At 39.7% G+C, this 22,409-nt stretch overlaps 3 non-coding genes across 3 annotated transcripts; all 3 read left to right on the forward strand.

The window, feature by feature from the left end:
- Positions 1 to 9,849: 9,849 nt before the first annotated feature.
- TRNAD-GUC (transfer RNA aspartic acid (anticodon GUC)) lies at positions 9,850 to 9,921 on the forward strand. Its single transcript has one exon. It is a non-coding gene; the product is annotated as a tRNA-Asp (tRNA).
- Positions 9,922 to 19,031: 9,110 nt separating this feature from the next.
- TRNAD-GUC (transfer RNA aspartic acid (anticodon GUC)) lies at positions 19,032 to 19,103 on the forward strand. Its single transcript has one exon. It is a non-coding gene; the product is annotated as a tRNA-Asp (tRNA).
- Positions 19,104 to 21,881: 2,778 nt separating this feature from the next.
- TRNAD-GUC (transfer RNA aspartic acid (anticodon GUC)) lies at positions 21,882 to 21,953 on the forward strand. Its single transcript has one exon. It is a non-coding gene; the product is annotated as a tRNA-Asp (tRNA).
- The last annotated feature ends 456 nt before the right edge of the window (positions 21,954 to 22,409 follow it).

Genomic DNA, 22,409 nt, shown 5'->3' on the forward strand with positions numbered 1-22,409 from the left:
CATTTACCAGACCTCTTTCAACATGTAAATTCCTTCTTAAAATTATACGGCAGTTCAAGCACACATTCAGAGTCTTTTCAAAACCCGCAGTTTTAGATATACTCTTCTCTAATGAATCCAATTTTGTTTTCAGATTCTCAGACAAAATAATTGTTGATCCCATATGCTCTACTCTGTCAATAGCTTCCAATTTCACAATCTCTTGCTTTTCTAAATGCAACATTTTGTTGTTGAATTTGGCACATTCTGCAAGAGTTGGCATCAAACATATTCCAGATTTTTTCTCAGTAACTTTCTGAAAAATATTCTCAGGCACAACATCTTCGTCTGGATATAAATTTGTCAGTAATCGTGCATGTAAAGCTTCTTTCCCATGCTCGGTCACTTTTCCAATTCTAACATCTTGTAGAATAGTCTTGTAAACTTCATCCTTTGCCTGACGCATATTTTCATGCAGTTCAGCATAATTGAAGTTTAACCATATATTGACGTTGCCAATACTCCCTAAGCACTTCCTGGTATCTTCATGCGTGAGCATTTTGAACACAGGTTGCCCTTTCACTGGTGTCAGCTGCAGAAGATCTCCAAAAACAATGATGTGTTTGCCACCAAATAACACATCATACTCTGTTTTGAGAACTTCTTGCATTCTCAAATGCACAAAGGCAAGCATAACATTGGAAACCATGCTTACTTCGTCAATGATAAGAAGTTTCATTTTCCTCAAGACTCTTGAAACTTCAAAACAAGCATCTCCAGATAGCTTGTGATATTCTAATTTGTTGTCATGCTCCACTGGCAGCATCAGTAAACGATGTAAAGTAATCCCTTTAATGTTATGTGCTGCCAGTCCAGTTGGAGCGGTGACAACACAAGACAGCGATGACTCTGTCCTTTCCTGCAAATAACATGAAATTGCTTTAATAAGGAAACTTTTTCCAGTTCCCGCTTCTCCACTCACGTACAGTCGGACAGGCTTCAACGACGTACATGAGCACTCTTTCTTATCATGACTTAATCCATGATCAATTTGCATGGTAAGTTCGTCATATATTTTCCTCTGCTCAACGTTGAGTTGTCTTTCCAACTCTTCTAAGTTAACCGCATCCTCCTGAGCATGTGCCATGGCTCTTTCCACTTCATTCATAGCAGTGGCAGCTTCATTTTCGATAAGAGGTCCTCCTAGTGGATCCTGACTCAATGAAGCAGAACTCTGACTGTCCTGAGAACTGTCTCTGGCAATCTCGGCTGCAATCGTTGCTTCCTGCTCAATTTCCACATTCAACATTTCTACATATTTGAGAAAAGCAGGACATTCTATGGTCTCCTTGGCAGCATTGAAAGAGTCTTCGTAACAGAGGAAATCTCCAAGCAGTTCCTCTTCTGCACGCCAAGGCTTAAAAAGTTGCAAAAGTGCTAAATAGAAAAACTCCTTTTTTTCAGGAGATTCGCCACTCAATTTTCGATGGTTTATCAAGTGGCATTTTCTTTGCTTGACCAGACATCCCTCACTTCCTATTACAGCATACACTCCTTTCTCAGTATCTTCTTTGATGTTCCTCTTGAATATGTAATTTTGCAGAACCTCATACAGACAAACATTCTCGAGGTGACTGCTTCGATTTGGATAATATGTATCCAACATGTTGCTCTTCAAAATGTCGGTACTGTTTGGCTCCTTTTCCGCCAAATACTCAATTTCCCGCACAGGTTTCAGAACTCGATTACGCGTTGCAGCAAGACCAACACTCGCCCAAACGATACTCCTGGACTTGGCATAGAGACTTGCTGAAGACAACCGGTCAGAACATTCGTAAGCTCCGATTTCTCGATGCGACAACATCTTCAGACTGAAACTGTACAACTTCTTGCTGAGGCTCTTTTCATGGGAAATGTCCTCCCACATATCCTTCAATTCTGTCTTCTCTTTTTTGGTGATGTAAGATGTCACATACCTAGCCACAGCCATACAGTTATCAGCCACAAACTGTATATCCATGTTAGCATTCCACATGGACAAAATCACCGGGTTGTAGTCGTTGATGTACTTAGACTCTTCGTTCCTCTTCAAATTGTATGTGTTTTTAGGTGATTTCTTCATCACATTATGTCGCAGCGAAGACATCAAACTGTTCACTCTTCCTTTAGAAATCACCGATCGTGGAAAGCCGAAACGACATTTGGTGTAGAACTTGTCTTTGTTCCGGAATTTACGACGACAGTACTTTCCACATCGATGGCTTTGGAAACGTAGAACTTTTTCTCTTAGGCTTTTTTTCTCCTTTGCGTTTGGAACAGCACACGTAGAATACTGTTCTATGAAACTCATCACTGAGTCGTCTGCATCCGTTCCAAATTTAGGTGCATCCTTGATCCACAGCAACATATGTATATGAGGAGCACCTCTTGCTTGGTACTCCTTCCTCCAGAAGAAATCCAACACCTCTCCAAGAGGTGGATTCTTCTTATTCATGATGAAAGACATCATACCTTCAAATCTATGATTGAAGTACCTACATACATTGACTGGATCCAAAGAGCACAGTTCTCCGGGTGTCTTGAATTCGATGTTTTCTACGTTAGCATTTGCCTCTCGTAGAAATTCAAGTAAGTCTTCCCAGCCATACTCAGCACAGCTCAAAGTGAGGAACCATGTGGGAGTTCCTAAGTTCCTCAGCATACATTTTAAATCACCATGACGACGGTACCAGTACTCATTAGTACCACGCTGACACGCCATGAGATTAATCAGGTGAGAATCCAAAATACTGTCTTGGACATTGACTTTATCCATAAAGTCACTTGCCGAGATGTTTTGCATGTGTATACCACTTTTCAAGATGTGGTTCACTGCATATGACAGTCCAGACAGATCGCTTTCAAACAGGAGATGAAACAAATAAGGAATGCATTGTCGAAACCTAGGATCTCCTGCATACAATCGCAAAGTCCGGTATTCAGAAGCAGGAATTTGATGAGGTCGCTCATCATATCTTCCTTCCTGACCTGTTGGAAAAAGCTGTGGAAAACACCGAGCTTCCAAACTTTCCTCCCAAACACTAATGGGACTCCCTTTCGCTTGTTTCATTTGAAACAACTCAATAGCATTCCCCATGACTTCCTTGGAATGCAAAGGATGAACACTATAATGTTCATATATTTCTTCACTAGTACAGGGTTCTACTTTCTCAATTTGACCAGCACACAAATCGCTATCCTCTTCCTCACTTACTTCCTCTTCTGCAACATATACATTTTTATAGTATTTATTATATTTTTTCAAATACAATGTTGCCCTTTTGACTTTCCTAACATCTACTAAATCTTGCCATATTTTCTTATTCTTTGTCGGAACCCCATTAACTAAGATAACCAGAGGTTCCTCTTCCACTTTTTCTACTCTAATTGTGTTAATGTTTTTCTTCAAATCTAGAGGCAAATAAACAACTCTTCCCTTTAATCCTCTCTGTAAATCTGATGGAGGCAATTTCCCTGTCTTTGGCTCCATTCTTACAATAGCCTGAAAGGGATGGATACTTTGAATCAAAATAGATTCATAAGTATTTAAATCCTTCAATTCAGAAGGAATTTCAACCAATTCCAGATTATTATGAACTGCTCTAGCAGGCATCTGGTTTTGATTTAATTTGTTACAACAATAAGTACACACACGTTGATCCAATCCCAAATCAAAACAATTTTCTACCATCAAGTATGTTGTAAAATCCTTCCATTCACTATTATTTTCCCTTTCACTTTTTCCATATAAATCCACTAACTTAGTCTGATTCTTATAATAAGTGCGTCGACAACACACACAAGTGAAATTTGGCCTCTCACTTGATTTCACCTCAAACGTCGCAATTTCCCTCTGGAAATTATCTGTACTGGAAACCTGTACACTATCTTCCACATTACTCTCTTCTTCTTGGTCAATTTCAACATTCTCCTCTTTACTTCCAAAGTAACAAAACTCAATTTCTTCACATATATTCTTCACATCTATTTCAGAACCATGCAAAAGAGCAGCGCATAATTGTTTTAGCATAATTGCTGGACTCTTAGCATAATACAACATTCTAACTAATTTCCTCACTTTATTATGATGCACTGCTAGCATCCTGAAATGATGAAAAACACTCTGGCATACTCTCCTGGAAAGACAAGCCAGTGAATGACCATGCAAACCTATCACTTCTCTCACTCTGCAAGGATCTAATTCTTGCAACAACTTCATTTTCTGCTTCAAACTTTTCTTACTAAATGACCGTATAAAATCACAAAGCAAATTGATGGAATCCTGTCGTACACTGCAAATACTACTACACTTCCAGGTGTACACAGGACCCTTAGGACGTCTCCCTAAAACCTCATTACCTAACACCTCTTCTATCTCTGTTCTCACAAGTTTTTCTTTTTCAACTGGACAACCATCTTTCACTTCATAAGCTCGACCACTGGTGTCAACTGCATGCACCAAATCATTATCCTGGAAATAACTCTCCTCATTAAAAAATGCCTCAGAGCTTGAACTATGCATCCATTCTCCAGAAAAAACTTCACAAAAATTACTACGATTAACTATTCTCTTCCATCTACTATTTCTTTTGAAATCATAAATTACCTTGTTTAGCTTCCTAATTCTATTGATTGTCAAAATAAATAACTTACGTTTAATTTCAAAGGCCTGATCAATAACTTTCTCAACTATTTTTTTTCTCTTATAAAAAACCACTTTCTGCTGACCTTTCTTAATATTTTTTAACAAATTCCCAATTATCCTGTTGCGGAACATTCGTTTACGAATATCCCTAAACTGTTGTTTCCTTCTACTTTCATGCATAGAGTTATCTCTTACTCTAGCAGTAACATTTCTCATTGGCCTTTCCTTACCATTTGAATTCGGTCTCCTTTTCTGGAGTAAAACATTTTCTGTAGTAATATTTTTTTTACTAGACATATTTCTTATGACTGTTTTTCGACTCTTACCCGGTGCTTTCTTGGTGACTTGACAAATCTTTTTGTTAGAGGACTGCTGCAATATTCCATGCTCCTGCTGTCTTTGACGTTTTCCAGCCTTTCTTACTCTTTCTTTGCTAGGCATCCTAAAATCTTGAAATAATGTGCAGTTGAATCTGTGGTAAAATATAATAAAAAATGTTATTAACCACTATTACCCAACAGTAAATTAATAACAGTCATCAAAAACTTAACACACTACTTAAGTATATAATATACTGAAGCCTATCTTCAATTTTTCACTGAACAGGACTCATCTCTTCTTAACCTTGGATAAACCTCACCTACTCTGTGTCCCCTGCACATAATTAAATGTAAAGGGGCAGATTTATATCAACTAGCACATCCCCAGGGATGCACCAGTTAACGTGCACCGCTGCTCTGCCACCCACGGTGTGCCGCATTTACAATCAGATAGGACAAAGCTACATCAAAACCCTGCGCCTGCTTGAAGCAGGCATAGATCTTGACGCAGGTAGGCTGAAAGCTAAAGCAACAACTAAGTGTCGTGTGCAGAACTTACAAAAAAGGAAAAATGGCGTTTAAACCAGTAATGAGACCATGCTAACGTAATACAGAGTAAAAATATCCAGGATCTACATCAGTTTGGGGTTCACGAACCTGGCAGGTACAAGGCACTGAGGCTTTCCACCGTGCATGTCTCATCCCAAAACATATGTTGTTTGTGAATGAAACAATTTCCCAGACCAAATGCTTTGGATTGGCTACTTCTAAAAAATTAAACACCCCTACTATCCCGGAGTTAGAGGAATACGATGGTTGGAGTAATTTTACTCGTTGTCTATTAAAGATTTACAGGCCCTACTCCGTAATTCTTCCTTTAACATTTCCAGTATAAATCCAAAAGGTTGACTGCTTTGGCAACGTGCCTTATCCACGGTTTAATAACGCTGCCTTTTGCTTTATATAAGTTTTCAAATTGTATGAAATATATACCAATAGGTCGTTATTAACCTTTAGGTAGTGGTTTTCTTCATCAAGTCTGGTCGCTTCCATACACATACAGATTTTCAAAGATGATCAAGAACTTTATCTGAATGGAGAGGAATGCACTGAGACGCCAGATCATTCACTAATGTGTAGGCACAGACAGTTACACGGTTCATGCAACAAACACCGACCAAATATGGCTTGCGTGTTGCAAGGCACGCCAGTTCCTGCTATCATCCCCACGTTCAAGTTCTTGGAAAATGGTAGTTATTTGATGCTCAATAATGAAGATTGTTCTGGGTTAATTAAAAGTATTCATTTTATCGTAACAGTAAATGAACGGGTTATTTGCTGCAGAAATGTTCTATTTCCTCCCACACATGAACATAGGGAGTTTTCAATCTGGCCACAAATACCAACCTTGGGAGCACATTTCAACAGCATGGCAAAAATAAGAGCTCTTTTGTCTCAGAGAGAGGTGGCCTTGAGTTCGGCCCGTGAAACTTTCGTGCTTCACATAGCGAACACCCGTACAGAGGTGCAGACCCTTTTAAATACAGATTCGACTTTGCATTTCAGCAAGATTACCCATTCATTTCCATGCAGCAGGAGGCCCATAGGAATGAAGGTGCAATTTGCGATTAGCAATTACCTCATCGCAAATTACGAATTTTTCCGACGGTGCAGGGGTATCTCAAGAACACCCTGCTGCACCCCTGAAAAAAAAATTTGGGGTCATATGGCGCACATAAATTTTGAAAACATTCCTTTACCTCAAAAACGATTTTCAACTCATAATTTGAAAACACTGCACATGGGGAAATGACTTAAAATGTCCTTAAGACACATAAAAGCATTTTTTGATTGCCTTTGCAGCATGTTTCAGTCACCTTTAACATGCCTATGTAACGGAAACATTCAAAATTTAAATTTGCCATGCACAGGTGGGAGCATATTTACAAGCAATTTGCTCCACAGACAAACTTCTTACATTGAAATGGGAAAGACTCTCAATTACCTTATAAAGAAGCAGACACCATTATGTCCTTCTCATCAATATTAAAACCATTGCTTTTTCTCAAAAACGATTTACAAGTCATAATTTGAAAACACTCCACAGCTCCTATGCACATAAAAGCCCTGTCAGTACTAATACTTCACATTTTCTCCAATTACAATTTCTCAAACAAACAAAATCTATTTGTGAAACACTTGAGACAAAGCAACATTTGAAAAACACAACTTTCTTCATAATTTTCTCCTTAAAGCACACTATTTTCTATCTAAATTAAAGAAATTTTTTCTCACCTTAGCAAGTACTTTGAGTTTCAAAACAGTCTCAGAAACACACCAATTTGTCTTCAGCAGAGCAAAAGGTATGCACTCCAGAGTCTGCAGCTATCAAAAGCACAGAAATGCTGTAATTCCTCACACAGATCTCTCATGTCACCCAATCAAAACTCTTCCCTCACTTTTTTTCAAAGCAAAACCCTTCCCCCCTCTGCCCCCTCTCTGCTTTTTCTGCATAGCAACCACCTCTTGCAAGACCTCTCACACAACAATGTTGCAATTGAACTCTGAACTCTCAGTGCACCTGCATATCCAAAGCATTCTTTCATTTAATGATTTTTTCTTCGCCACTCAAAATACATCTTTCAACGAACTCATCCATGCACACTAACTTTCTGTTTTCAGCAATCAAAATCCACCAATCACTCTTACTGCTTCATTAACACAGAAACTCCTCAGTTTTTTTCATTTTACACTCTCATTTTTTCAACTGCCATTTCATTGCCACACTTCATCTGACTGCAGGAGAACCTTCTCTCGCCATGTTTTCTGTCTGGATTGTTGGACATAGCTACATCTATTGGGCTCAAAGGTACGCTGAAAACAGGAATTTACCTAACCTCAATTTACAAGATGTGGAAATTAAGTGGTTTGGCCACAGAGGATTAAAATGTCACCAATTGATACCATTGGTGAAAACCTTTATGCATTTGCCAAAACCTGACCTGTTAATTGTGCACTGTGGAGGTAATGATTTGGGCACTTTGACTGGGGTAGGTCTGGAAATGCTTTTAAAGGACACCTTTGAGCAATTGATGGCACTTTTTCCTCAGACTGCCTTGGTATATTCAAATATATGCCAAAGACAGAAATGGAGGTGGTCGAACCAATTTTGTCCACAAATTGAGAAATCGAGGAAGCATGTAAACAAATCTGTTTCAGCTTACATGAGAGACCATGGAATGGGCTCCCTGTACAACAATAACTTGCGTTACTACATGCAAGATATCTACAGAGGAGATGGAGTTCACTTCTCAGATGAGGGCAACAGAGTTTTCACTCTGAATTTAAGAATGTGCATTGGTACCTACTTATAAGTACCTAAATGTACCATAAACCCAAAAGCTCTTCTCAGAGCTACCCTACATCTGATCACTCACAATTATTATTGTACTCTAACTTTTTTCACTAATTTTCAAGAAAGTACGCTCCCCAGAACGCTTCCCGGTTCGCGAACCGAGCGCACTCCACGCAAAAAAACAAAAAAAACGGTATATATTTTTTTGCCCTGCGAGAACCTTTCAAAGCCTCCACATCAAACCTAGGGGGTCAGGGACGATCTACTATGCCCCCTTATGGTCATTTGCCCCTTCGCTTTGGCCTCCTCTTGTCTCTCGATCCTACCGAGAGACAAGATGGCGGCCGCTACGGACTGTTTGGAATGTTTACAGACGCCGAAAAACCAATCAGCTTCGCAAACCTCCGTAACGCGAAAAGTACGCGAAGCGGAGCGCTGTTACAGATATATATCTTTTTTTGAACGTTAATTTCTCAAAATCCACTGGAGCACATATATTGAGACCTAGCAAAGGCACATCGGGCTACCAGTCCCTACAATTTTGCCAAGTTTCGTGCAAATCCATTCAGCCGTTCGATTATTATTATTATTTTTTTTTTTGCCCCGCGGGGCCCTTTTAAAACCTCCACATCAAACCTAGGGGGTCAGCGAGGATCTACTATTCCCCCTTATGGTCATTTGCCCCTTCACTTTCGCCTCCTCTTGTCTCTCGATCCTACCGAGAGACAAGATGGCGGCCGCTACGGACTGTTTGGAATGTTGACAGACGCCGGAGAACCAATCAGCTTCGCTTCACAAAGCTCCGTTGCGCGAAAAGTCCGCGAACCAGACCGCTGCCTGGTCCGCGCTTACAGATATATATCTTTTTTTAAACGTTAATTTCTCAAAATCCACTGGAGCACATATATTGAGACCTACAAAAGGCACATCGGGCTACCAGTCCCTACAATTTTGCCAAGTTTCGTGCAAATCCATTCAGCCGTTCGGGCTAAAAGTGAGGCCAACCGCCCTATGGAAATTAACATGGGAAAAACGCGTTTTGGGACCCCCCTTTTTTCTCGGCCCTCCCTTGACGAACCCCCCCCAAATTTTCAAAGGCTGCTCAGAAACAAAATGTGCCATTTTCCTGAAAATTTCAGCCAATTCCGTCCACAAACGGCAAAGTTATTAGACATAGAATTTTCAAAAAACCCATAGAGAAAAAATCCTAACTATATATACCTACTGGCGACCGCCAGTAGGTAATATATATATATATATATAAATATATATATTGATAGTTAGAAAGATAGCCAGATAGACAGATCGATAGATAGATATTTATTTCAATGAAATAATTTCTTGATCAAACTGATTGTTTTTGGCTAGGAATTTCTGTATTGTAATATTTAGGAAAAAAGATTACTTGTCCTAACCAAAAGCAGCAAATCTGCCTATTACAATACTGTGAATTGATCGAGGGTATGCCTTAACCCCAAGGAGGTGAGCACTGTTTAACTGATGCCAATAAGTCCTCGTTAGTATAGTGGTCAGTATCCCCGCCTGTCACGCGGGAGACCGGGGTTCAATTCCCTGACGGGGAGGCGATTCATTTTATTCACACAATGAAATAAAATGATGTACTTTCTAACATTGTAAAATATATCTGTCATTATCCTTGCCTATTCTGATTGAGAAAAAAGGTTGAATTCACTGATGGCCAAAATGCTTACTGATGTGTTAACTGAAATTCAGAATATGCTCTGAATATTTCAATATGCACAGGCGTACCATCAAAAACACTTTACATCTGCATTCTCTTGGAAAATGAGATGAAGCAGTGGTGAATCCTAGGCTGCTGTTCCACTCGATTGGCACAATTTACAAGTAGAATGACTGCTTTTGGTTAGTAGTGACCCCTGGTGGCTAATAGTTATAAGCTGCAAATGGTAAAGTGAGCTGATTATATATATATATATAGATATATATAAATATATATATTGATAGTTAGAAAGATAGCCAGATAGACAGATCGATAGATAGATATTTATTTCAATGAAATCATTTCTTGATAAAACTGATTGTTTTTGGCTAGGAATTTCTGTATTGTAATATTTAGGAAAAAAGATTACTTGTCCTAACCAAAAGCAGCAAATCTGCCTCTTACAATACTGTGAATTGATCGAGGGTATGCCTTAACCCCAAGGAGGTGAGCACTGTTTAACTGATGCCAATAAGTCCTCGTTAGTATAGTGGTCAGTATCCCCGCCTGTCACGCAGGAGACCGGGGATCAATTCCCCGACGGGGAGGCAATTCCTTTTATTCACACAATTAAATAAAATGATGCACTTTCTAACATTGTAAAATATATCTGTCATTATCCTTGCCTATTCCGATTGAGAAAAAAGGTTGAATTCACAGATGGACAAAATGCTTACTGATGTGTTAACTGAAATTCAGAATATGCTCTGAATATTTCAATATGCACAGGCGTACCATCAAAAACACTTTACATCTGCATTCTCTTGGAAAATGAGATGAAGCAGTGGTGAATCCTAGGCTGCTGTTCCACTCGATTGGCACAATTTACAAGTAGAATGACTGCTTTTGGTTAGTAGTGACCCCTGGTGGCTAATAGTTATAAGCTGCAAATGGTAAAGTGAGCTGATTATATATATATATATATAGATTCACTGAAAAAACCATAGGTTATAGACCATATATAGTTAGGAATTAGCATTTACAAAACCTTGAAAATTCACTGAAAAAACCATAGGTTATAGACCATATATAGTTAGGAATTAGCATTTAAAAAACCTTATTTTACTCACACAAAACCATTGAAATTCCATATATAGTTAGTTGCACTAACTATATATTGCGCACCCGCAATCCACTGCTGATGATGTCACATATTACATCATTCATGACATGGTCAGTGACATCACTGATGACATCACTGATGACATCTCAAATGACATCACTGATGACATCACTGATGACAACATCCAGTGACTATGTTTCTGTAAAGTTAAAATATGTCTTACATATTGAAGAATGAGTGGATGTATAAGTGTCTGGACGAAGGATTTAGTAGGTGCATGACTGAATGTATGAGTGAGTGATTAAATGTGTCTCACTGAGTGCATGGGTTAGTGACTAAACTGTCTTAATTTGTGCATCATTATGTCTGTTGTTCTGTAAACTGCTGCATGTGTTGATCAGTAGCTATATGAGTAACTATATGGGTTATTGATTGATTGCCCAAGTATTTGCATGGGAGACTGAGTGTGTGTGTGGCTGGATGGGAGGTGTGTGACTCTGTACAGATCAATGTGTACTTGTATCAATGATTGTATAAGAGAGTAAGTATGTGTTAGTATATGGTTGAAAACGTAAGGTGCTCTATGTTTAACTGTATAGAGTAGAAAATGGAAGTGTGATTGATTCTTTACAGGACTGACTAGGTGTGTGAGTAACTCCATGGATGAGTGGCAGAGTGTGAGTGTCTGTATAGGTGTATGAGTGCATATGATTGTGTTGTAAACATGAGTGATTGTATGTATGAATGATTGTATGGGTGAATGAGTGAATGTGTGTGTAGACGTAGGAATCAGTGAGTACGTATGTAGTAACTAGTATTGGTGTGTCAATGGTTTCAAAAATTATACTCTGTTTTTAACACTGGGTGAAACAGAGGTTATATTAAAATGTGAGGAGATGCATTGTATTGTCACATGAATGATATCATCAGTGATGTGATCATTGATGTCAAGTGAGATGTCATCAGTGATGTCATTTGAGATGTCATCAGTGATGTCATCAGTGATGTCACTGACCATGTCATGAATGATGTAATATGTGACATCATCAGCAGTGGATTGCGGGTGCGCAATATATAGTTAGTGCAACTAACTATATATGGAATTTCAATGGTTTTGTGTGAGTAAAATAAGGTTTTTTAAATGCTAATTCCTAACTATATATGGTCTATAACCTATGGTTTTTTCAGTGAATTTTCAAGGTTTTGTAAATGCTAATTCCTAACTATATATGGTCTATAACCTATGGTTTTTTCAGTGAATTTCAATGGTTTTTTAATAGCAAATATCATAAGCTGTCGAATGTCAAGTACGTGGTAAGAATTTTTTTTTTCGTGTTTATGCACACTGATCTGCTTTGATTGCTGCCCCCCACCCCTCATTTCTATTAGGAGTACTCTCTCTTTGCAGATAGTGAAGGGTAGTTAACGCAGCCCTTTCCCCCTTTGTAATCCGTCGTGCCTGCTTCTCTCTCCATTTGATTCATTGTTCTCTTTGGTTCATTCTCTATTTACAAACAAGCACAGAGTCGCAATACTCTGTTTAGTCTTTGCAGATAGCGAAAAATCGTGTAAAAAAACAAAAGGAATCGAGCAAAATCAGTAGGCCACTAATGGGATCTCTTTTGACCTCGCTAAAATAGAAACATTAGGAACAACCTGTTGAAAATAGCAATGCGTATGTATATAAGCGGCGTTCATTTGTGTTCACAGTACCCCTTGTTGATTGTTTCAATCGAGCATTGAATTGTTCGAAGTTAATTCTCTTAACGATCTTCTCTACCTGCAAACGAGGAAGAATAGGAATATTCTATCTCCCTTTGCAGATAGTGAAGGGTAGGTAACGCAAGCCTTTAACACGTCGTACCTATTTCATTCCTCATTGATTGATTGATTGTCCGAACATTGACTGTTTGGGAATTAGTTCTTTTTGGAGGTATTCCCTGTTTGCAAATAAACGTAGGAAAATCTTTGCAAGTAGTGAAAGGGTACGTAATGCGGACCGTTCTCCCCCGTTGTAATCTGTCATGCCTATCTACTCCCCACTGATTGATGCACCTTTTTCACCCGGACCATTTACTAGAGATACGTCATCTGGCCCGACCAGAGAGCACCCCTAGTGAAAAGGACATATGCAATAATAACGAAGTGATCACTGTATCCTGTTAACAGAAACTTTACCATGAAACAACCTGGAAAGAAAAAAATAGGAAAACGAAAATCAGTAGGCCACTGATGAACATGAACTTTTATTAAACAACGAACAAAGAAACGATAACATAACGTAATGATAAAACCTATTAATGTCCTAGAAACAAGAAAACGTTAAAATATGCCAGTGGTGAGAGACCAGAAAAACAGTAAGAGAAACCAAATCACCCCTCGCTGTCCCACCGCCTGCCACGCCAAAAAAATCGATAGACTAGGGAAAATGCAAGTCAGTAGAACATCCACCCCCACTCTGGAAACTTCCAAGGTGGGGCAGGGTTCCGGCTACGCCCAGCCGGGAGCAGCCCATATAAGGCAGGTCCTGCTGCCACGCCTCGGCCAGGAGATCCTAACGTAGGGTGTAGCCGGAGGAGAGGCCGAGACCAGCGGGACCCGGCCAGGGGATTGCCTTTACAACGCTGAACAGTTGCAGGGGGGGGGAATGTCTCCTCGACCCTCCCCTCTCTCTCCCAGTCCGGCCGCGGTGGCCCTTGAGAGTTGCAGGTAGTCCCGCCACATGCTCTTCCGGTCCGACCACCAACGGTCGGGGGGCCGAGGCCGACGGGATCCGGCTGCAGCCGATAAACCAAGAAACCCGTTCATGGGGCCAGAGCCAGGGGCGTCCGGCCGACATCCACCGGAAGCCCGGCCCGAAGACGGACGGGACACTTCTTTCTTTTATAATGGCTGCGACAACACTGGAGGGGGATGTCTTGCACATGCCTCCGACCCCCCCCCTCGTCCTCATCGCCTGGTCCGGCCATAACAAATCTCAAGCGAGATGCCGTGGGGTGCACTGGGAGGGAGAGACGGTGCGAACAGGCCTCTCCCGCCTCCCCAGGTGGAGGCTTCCCAGCTGCACCCTCAGCGCTCCAGGCGGTGGCATCCTAACAACTACAGTGCTGCACAGTTTCGGAACGACCTAGATAACGGTTCTTCCACTGTGGCCATGCTGCAACGTCTCGCCCGGCAGGGTGGAGCCCGTCCGCTCATGTGACCCCGCGATCGCCGGTAGCTGCCGAACTCTCAAAATGGCGGTCGACCTGGCAAGAGCGGGCCCAACATAAAGAAATGGCCCGGTCACTGGTTGACTCCACCACCGTAGTCCTCCACGACCTTGAAGATTCTAGAGGAGCCGCGGGAGTCTCCGACCCCCGATGGGGAATGACTGCCATGATCGCCCGTGGAGTGACGAAACTGTATCCGCGGGACGTCGGCGCTCCCATGCTGGCGCCAGCCTCACTTTGAATTACTACAATCCTGCAGACCTTACTTCCGGTGAAAGCACAGTGTGACCCGGTAGGAAAAATTATTGCACCCCCTCCCCTTTTTGACTGATAGTTCAAACCACCGATCCTTTCCTTTGCCCTTTTAACGGAACTTTGGACTGCCTCCCCCTCTTTTACATTTTCTAGAGAAAACAAAACATTAACCACTACATTAGCATAGCAGTTGACACCAGAACTGTTTTCAAATTGAAAACCAACAACATCTTCAACAGAATCCTTTTTGTTTCTGCTGTGACCCTGCTACAGCACAGGCATTGTCCCCAGCAGTAATTCTGCAATGCCGGTAAGAATAGCTGTGGTGCCTACTGGACTCACTCACCCCCGCGGCGCCCCACGCCGTTTTTTGCTGGGCGGCAACTTACTAGACATCACTTTCGTGCCATCTAGATTTCAGCGCGTTCTGCTGCCTTGGAACTATTCGCACAACAGACCGCTACTGACAAGAATATTTCATTATTGGTGCTGTCAATTTCAATAAATCTATTGGATAATTAAAAAGAAATTGCCACGGTCTCTTCGTTGTTTAAATGTTTTTACTGTTTTTGTTTTGTTGTATATATTTATATGTTATTAAAGTTTTATATTCCTACTACTTTGTTGGAGTGCTATATATTTTTAATGTGACACATAATTGTAAAAACTTTGATGTACAAAGAGTCATTCCTGGAATCTTCCGCTTCAGGCTCGGTCCCCTCCCCAATCACAATACAGGATGGTTTTCAGATAGTAGGAACGCGTGTGCTGTGACGGATCACATCGGGTGTGGGCCTTGATCTACTATAACTCCTTTGAAGAGGGGTGATTCTTTACAGCTGGGGCCATAAACTACATCTGCAGGGCTAGCTGATAGCCTAGGACCGGCCTGGACATTCGGACACAGAGGAAGAGGAGTGTCAGAGGGTGCGGTAGTGAATAGGGCGAAAGGGAGGTGTCGGGCGGGCACAGAGTGTGATTCTCAGGGAAGAGCAGCGCAGATGGGGGAAGGTTTATTGCCCATGCATAAGACAGAGAGCGGTGGTGACCAGTGCCTGGGGGAGATGCTTACGAGGGTGAGGAGCCATGCTACGAATCGACAGCGTGCAGAGAGTGGGTCTGGTCAAGACATCTAAAATGGCTGCCGTGCACGACAAAAGTGTGGCATTTCAAAAAAGGCAAGATGGCGCAGACAATGTTTTTCAACACTTCCTCATTTCCTTCGAATCGAACGTTAACAGACGTTGGGGCATATTACCAAAGTTAAGCGATATTTATCCCTAACGATGCTTACCAACCAATTTTTTACCACTAAGCATCGTCAGAAATTATCGAAGATAAACCTTACTATTATCAAGGTTTATCGCAAATGCGATAATAAACGGCCGCAATGCATGAATATCGCTAAAAACTCAGCGATATTCATGCATTACCGAGCTAATACTCTTAGCCATGTTATCCACCTCCCATTGGATAACATGGCTAAGAACTGCTCAGGGCAGGTGTTACTTTTTGGAGATATTCGCGCTTAGCGCGAATATCTCCAAAAGTTGGTAATAGGAGATAGATATCTTGCATGTTGTAATGCAAGTTATTGTGGTATATGGAACTCATACCATAATCTCTCAGGAAAGCAGAAACTGATCCTTTTGGGACCGCCTAAAAAGGCCTAGGGGGTGAGGAGTACTCTACTTTGCCCCCTTTTCACGTTCCGAACTATTTTATTTTACTCTCTTCTGTAATTACACAAAATACCAGCGATAAGATGCATCGGAGACACACAGTGAGAGAAAGGAGGCCGGAGATGAAGAAGACATGTCAAATACACATTGGAGATAATATAGTGGCAGAAGGGAAGTAAATATGAGTAAACTTACCATGTAACATAAAAATGTTGCACTCTATACTATAAGTCTCATTTTATACTACAATCACTTCGCTACAACCTCATAAATTAAAAATAAAAATAAATAATGTCTCAAACAATTTTTGATTTCTAAATATAAATTTATTCTTCAGAATTTTCTAAATTTGAAACAACTAGTAACATGTCCTCATCAGTAATTTCCTCTTCAATCATCTCATCTGGAATCTCCTCATTAAAAGTCTGCAATGATGATTCTTGTAACTCTATGGTCTCCAAACACTCGATAAATTCGCCATCAAGAGATTGATCAAAAAAATCATTCAAGTCATCTCCTCCTTCTGACAATATTTCATTATTGGTGCTGTCCATTTCAATCAATGTAGTGGAATCATTCAAGTCATCTCCTCGTGACAATATTTCATTATTGGTGCTCTCAATTTCAATCAATGTAGTGGAATCATTCAAGTCATCTCCTCCTTGTGACAATATTTCATTATTGGTGCTGTCCATTTCAATCAATCTAATGGAATCATACAAGCCATCTCCTCCTTGTGACAATATTTCATTATTGGTGCTCTCAATTTCAATCAATGTAGTGGAATCATTCAAGTCATCTCCTTGTGACAATATTTCATTCTTGGTGCTGTCCATTTCAATCAATCTAATGGAATCATACAAGTCATGTCCTCCTTGTGACAATATTTCATTATTGGTGCTCTCAATTTCAATCAATGTAGTGGACAATTCAAAAGAAATTGCCACGGTCTCTTCATTGTGAGCCATTTTATTTTGAAATTGCTTGCTGTAAATTGCAGAAAAAAATAATCACTTTCATTTATCGTTTTTAGTAATACATAATATAAAACTAACTTCATCAAGTATTTAGTATAACAGAAGGACTGCAAATAAATAACAGAAAAAATTTTTCAAATTATCTTCAAGTGTACAACATAGTTCCCCTTACAAATTAACAACTCACCTTTTTAAAAGTAGCAGAAGTGTTAGTACTGTGTAAATCAAACACCAGAAATTCACCACCAAAAATTCCTCACAAATGTACCTCAGACAGTAGTATCACAAAATGGCTGTGGTTTCCTCTCATTTGACATATATACATAACCAATTAACTTTCATCACACACAAATACAAAACCAAAGTAACATTTTAATTGGTTCTAAATTTCAACACTTTCAAATGTGTTTTCCCCATGCAATTTTCCATAGGACATTTACATACGTCTACAGCCTGAATGGCTGAACGGAATTACACCAAACTTGGCAAAATGGTACATCAAACCTAAGAGGTCAGGAAGGATCTACTATGCCCCCTTATGGTCATTTCCCCCTTCGCTTTGGCCTCCTCTTGTCTCTCAATCCTACCGAGGGACAAGATGGCGGCCGCTACGGACTGTTTGGAATGTTGACAGACGCCGGAGAACCAATCAGCTTCGCAAAGCTCCGTAACGCGAAAAGTACGCGAAGCGGAGCGCTGTTACAGATATATATCTTTTTTTCAACGTTAATTTCTCAAAATCCACTGGAGCACATATATTGAGACCTAGCAAAGGCACATCGGGCTACCAGTCCCTAATATTTTGCCAAGTTTCGTGCAAATCCATTCAGCCGTTCGATTATTATTATTTTGTTTTTTTTTTGCCCCGCGGGGCCCTTTTAAAACCTCCACATCAAACCTAGGGGGTCAGCGAGGATCTACTATGCCCCCTTATAGTTATTTCCCCCTTTGTTTTGACCTCCTCTTGTCTCTCGATCCTACCGAGAGACAAGATGGCGGCCGCTACGGACTGTTTGGAATGTTGACAGACGCCGGAGAACCAATCAGCTTCGCTTCACAAAGCTCCGTTGCGCGAAAAGTCCGCGAACCAGAGCGCTAACCGGTCCGCTGTTACAGATATATATCTTTTTTTAAACGTTAATTTCTCAAAATCCACTGGAGCACATATATTGAGACCTACAAAAGGCACATCGGGCTACCAGTCCCTACAATTTTGCCAAGTTTCGTGCAAATCCATTCAGCCGTTCGGGCTAAAAGTGAGGCCAACCGCCCTATGGAAAACTCAATGTTAAAAACACGTTTTGGGACCCCCCTTTTTTCTCGGCCCCCACTGGACGAACCCCCCCCAAATTTTCAAGGGCTGCTCAGAAACAAAATGTGCCATTTTCCTGAAAATTTCAGCCGATTCCGTCCACAAACGCCAAAGTTATTAGACATAGAATTTTCAAAAAACCCATAGAGAAAAAATCCTAACTATATATACCTACTGGCGACCGCCAGTAGGTAATATATATAAATATATATATTGATAGTTAGAAAGATAGCCAGATAGACAGATCGATAGATAGATATTTATTTCAATGAAATCATTTCTTGATAAAACTGATTGTTTTTGGCTAGGAATTTCTGTATTGTAATATTTAGGAAAAAAGATTACTTGTCCTAACCAAAAGCAGCAAATCTGCCTATTACAATACTGTGAATTGATCGAGGGTATGCCTTAACCCCAAGGAGGTGAGCACTGTTTAACTGATGCCGATAAGTCCTCGTTAGTATAGTGGTCAGTATCCCCGCCTGTCACGCGGGAGACCGGGGATCAATTCCCCGACGGGGAGGCGATTCCTTTTATTCACACAATTAAATAAAATGATGCACTTTCTAACATTGTAAAATATATCTGTCATTATCCTTGCCTATTCCGATTGAGAAAAAAGGTTGAATTCACAGATGGACAAAATGCTTACTGATGTGTTAACTGAAATTCAGAATATGCTCTGAATATTTCAATATGCACAGGCGTACCATCAAAAACACTTTACATCTGCATTCTCTTGGAAAATGAGATGAAGCAGTGGTGAATCCTAGGCTGCTGTTCCACTCGATTGGCACAATTTACAAGTAGAATGACTGCTTTTGGTTAGTAGTGATCCCTGGTGGCTAATAGTTATAAGCTGCAAATGATAAAGTGAGCTGATTATATATATATATATATATATATATATATATATATATAAATATATATATTGATAGTTAGAAAGATAGCCAGATAGACAGATCGATAGATAGATATTTATTTCAATGAAATCATTTCTTGATAAAACTGATTGTTTTTGGCTAGGAATTTCTGTATTGTAATATTTAGGAAAAAAGATTACTTGTCCTAACCAAAAGCAGCAAATCTGCCTCTTACAATACTGTGAATTGATCGAGGGTATGCCTTAACCCCAAGGAGGTGAGCACTGTTTAACTGATGCCAATAAGTCCTCGTTAGTATAGTGGTCAGTATCCCCGCCTGTCACGCAGGAGACCGGGGATCAATTCCCCGACGGGGAGGCAATTCCTTTTATTCACACAATTAAATAAAATGATGCACTTTCTAACATTGTAAAATATATCTGTCATTATCCTTGCCTATTCCGATTGAGAAAAAAGGTTGAATTCACAGATGGACAAAATGCTTACTGATGTGTTAACTGAAATTCAGAATATGCTCTGAATATTTCAATATGCACAGGCGTACCATCAAAAACACTTTACATCTGCATTCTCTTGGAAAATGAGATGAAGCAGTGGTGAATCCTAGGCTGCTGTTCCACTCGATTGGCACAATTTACAAGTAGAATGACTGCTTTTGGTTAGTAGTGACCCCTGGTGGCTAATAGTTATAAGCTGCAAATGGTAAAGTGAGCTGATTATATATATATATATAGATATATATAAATATATATATTGATAGTTAGAAAGATAGCCAGATAGACAGATCGATAGATAGATATTTATTTCAATGAAATCATTTCTTGATAAAACTGATTGTTTTTGGCTAGGAATTTCTGTATTGTAATATTTAGGAAAAAAGATTACTTGTCCTAACCAAAAGCAGCAAATCTGCCTCTTACAATACTGTGAATTGATCGAGGGTATGCCTTAACCCCAAGGAGGTGAGCACTGTTTAACTGATGCCAATAAGTCCTCGTTAGTATAGTGGTCAGTATCCCCGCCTGTCACGCAGGAGACCGGGGATCAATTCCCCGACGGGGAGGCAATTCCTTTTATTCACACAATTAAATAAAATGATGCACTTTCTAACATTGTAAAATATATCTGTCATTATCCTTGCCTATTCCGATTGAGAAAAAAGGTTGAATTCACAGATGGACAAAATGCTTACTGATGTGTTAACTGAAATTCAGAATATGCTCTGAATATTTCAATATGCACAGGCGTACCATCAAAAACACTTTACATCTGCATTCTCTTGGAAAATGAGATGAAGCAGTGGTGAATCCTAGGCTGCTGTTCCACTCGATTGGCACAATTTACAAGTAGAATGACTGCTTTTGGTTAGTAGTGACCCCTGGTGGCTAATAGTTATAAGCTGCAAATGGTAAAGTGAGCTGATTATATATATATATATAGATATATATAAATATATATATTGATAGTTAGAAAGATAGCCAGATAGACAGATCGATAGATAGATATTTATTTCAATGAAATCATTTCTTGATAAAACTGATTGTTTTTGGCTAGGAATTTCTGTATTGTAATATTTAGGAAAAAAGATTACTTGTCCTAACCAAAAGCAGCAAATCTGCCTATTACAATACTGTGAATTGATCGAGGGTATGCCTTAACCCCAAGGAGGTGAGCACTGTTTAACTGATGCCGATAAGTCCTCGTTAGTATAGTGGTCAGTATCCCCGCCTGTCACGCAGGAGACCGGGGATCAATTCCCCGACGGGGAGGCGATTCCTTTTATTCACACAATTAAATAAAATGATGCACTTTCTAACATTGTAAAATATATCTGTCATTATCCTTGCCTATTCCGATTGAGAAAAAAGGTTGAATTCACAGATGGACAAAATGCTTACTGATGTGTTAACTGAAATTCAGAATATGCTCTGAATATTTCAATATGCACAGGCGTACCATCAAAAACACTTTACATCTGCATTCTCTTGGAAAATGAGATGAAGCAGTGGTGAATCCTAGGCTGCTGTTCCACTCGATTGGCACAATTTACAAGTAGAATGACTGCTTTTGGTTAGTAGTGACCCCTGGTGGCTAATAGTTATAAGCTGCAAATGATAAAGTGAGCTGATTATATATATATATATATATATATATATATATATATATATAAATATATATATTGATAGTTAGAAAGATAGCCAGATAGACAGATCGATAGATAGATATTTATTTCAATGAAATAATTTCTTGATAAAACTGATTGTTTTTGGCTAGGAATTTCTGTATTGTAATATTTAGGAAAAAAGATTACTTGTCCTAACCAAAAGCAGCAAATCTGCCTATTACAATACTGTGAATTGATCGAGGGTATGCCTTAACCCCAAGGAGGTGAGCACTGTTTAACTGATGCCAATAAGTCCTCGTTAGTACAGTGGTCAGTATCCCCGCCTGTCACGCGGGAGACCGGGGTTCAATTCCCCGACGGGGAGGCGATTCATTTTATTCACACAATGAAATAAAATGATGTACTTTCTAACATTGTAAAATATATCTGTCATTATCCTTGCCTATTCTGATTGAGAAAAAAGGTTGAATTCACTGATGGCCAAAATGCTTACTGATGTGTTAACTGAAATTCAGAATATGCTCTGAATATTTCAATATGCACAGGCGTACCATCAAAAACACTTTACATCTGCATTCTCTTGGAAAATGAGATGAAGCAGTGGTGAATCCTAGGCTGCTGTTCCACTCGATTGGCACAATTTACAAGTAGAATGACTGCTTTTGGTTAGTAGTGACCCCTGGTGGCTAATAGTTATAAGCTGCAAATGGTAATGTGAGCTGATTATATATATATATATATATATATATATATATATATATATATATATATATATATATATATATATATATACATATATATAGATATATATATATGTATA

Source organism: Lissotriton helveticus, chromosome 1_2 (genome assembly GCF_964261635.1).
Source record: "Lissotriton helveticus chromosome 1_2, aLisHel1.1, whole genome shotgun sequence".
Lineage (NCBI taxonomy): Eukaryota > Metazoa > Chordata > Amphibia > Caudata > Salamandridae > Lissotriton > Lissotriton helveticus.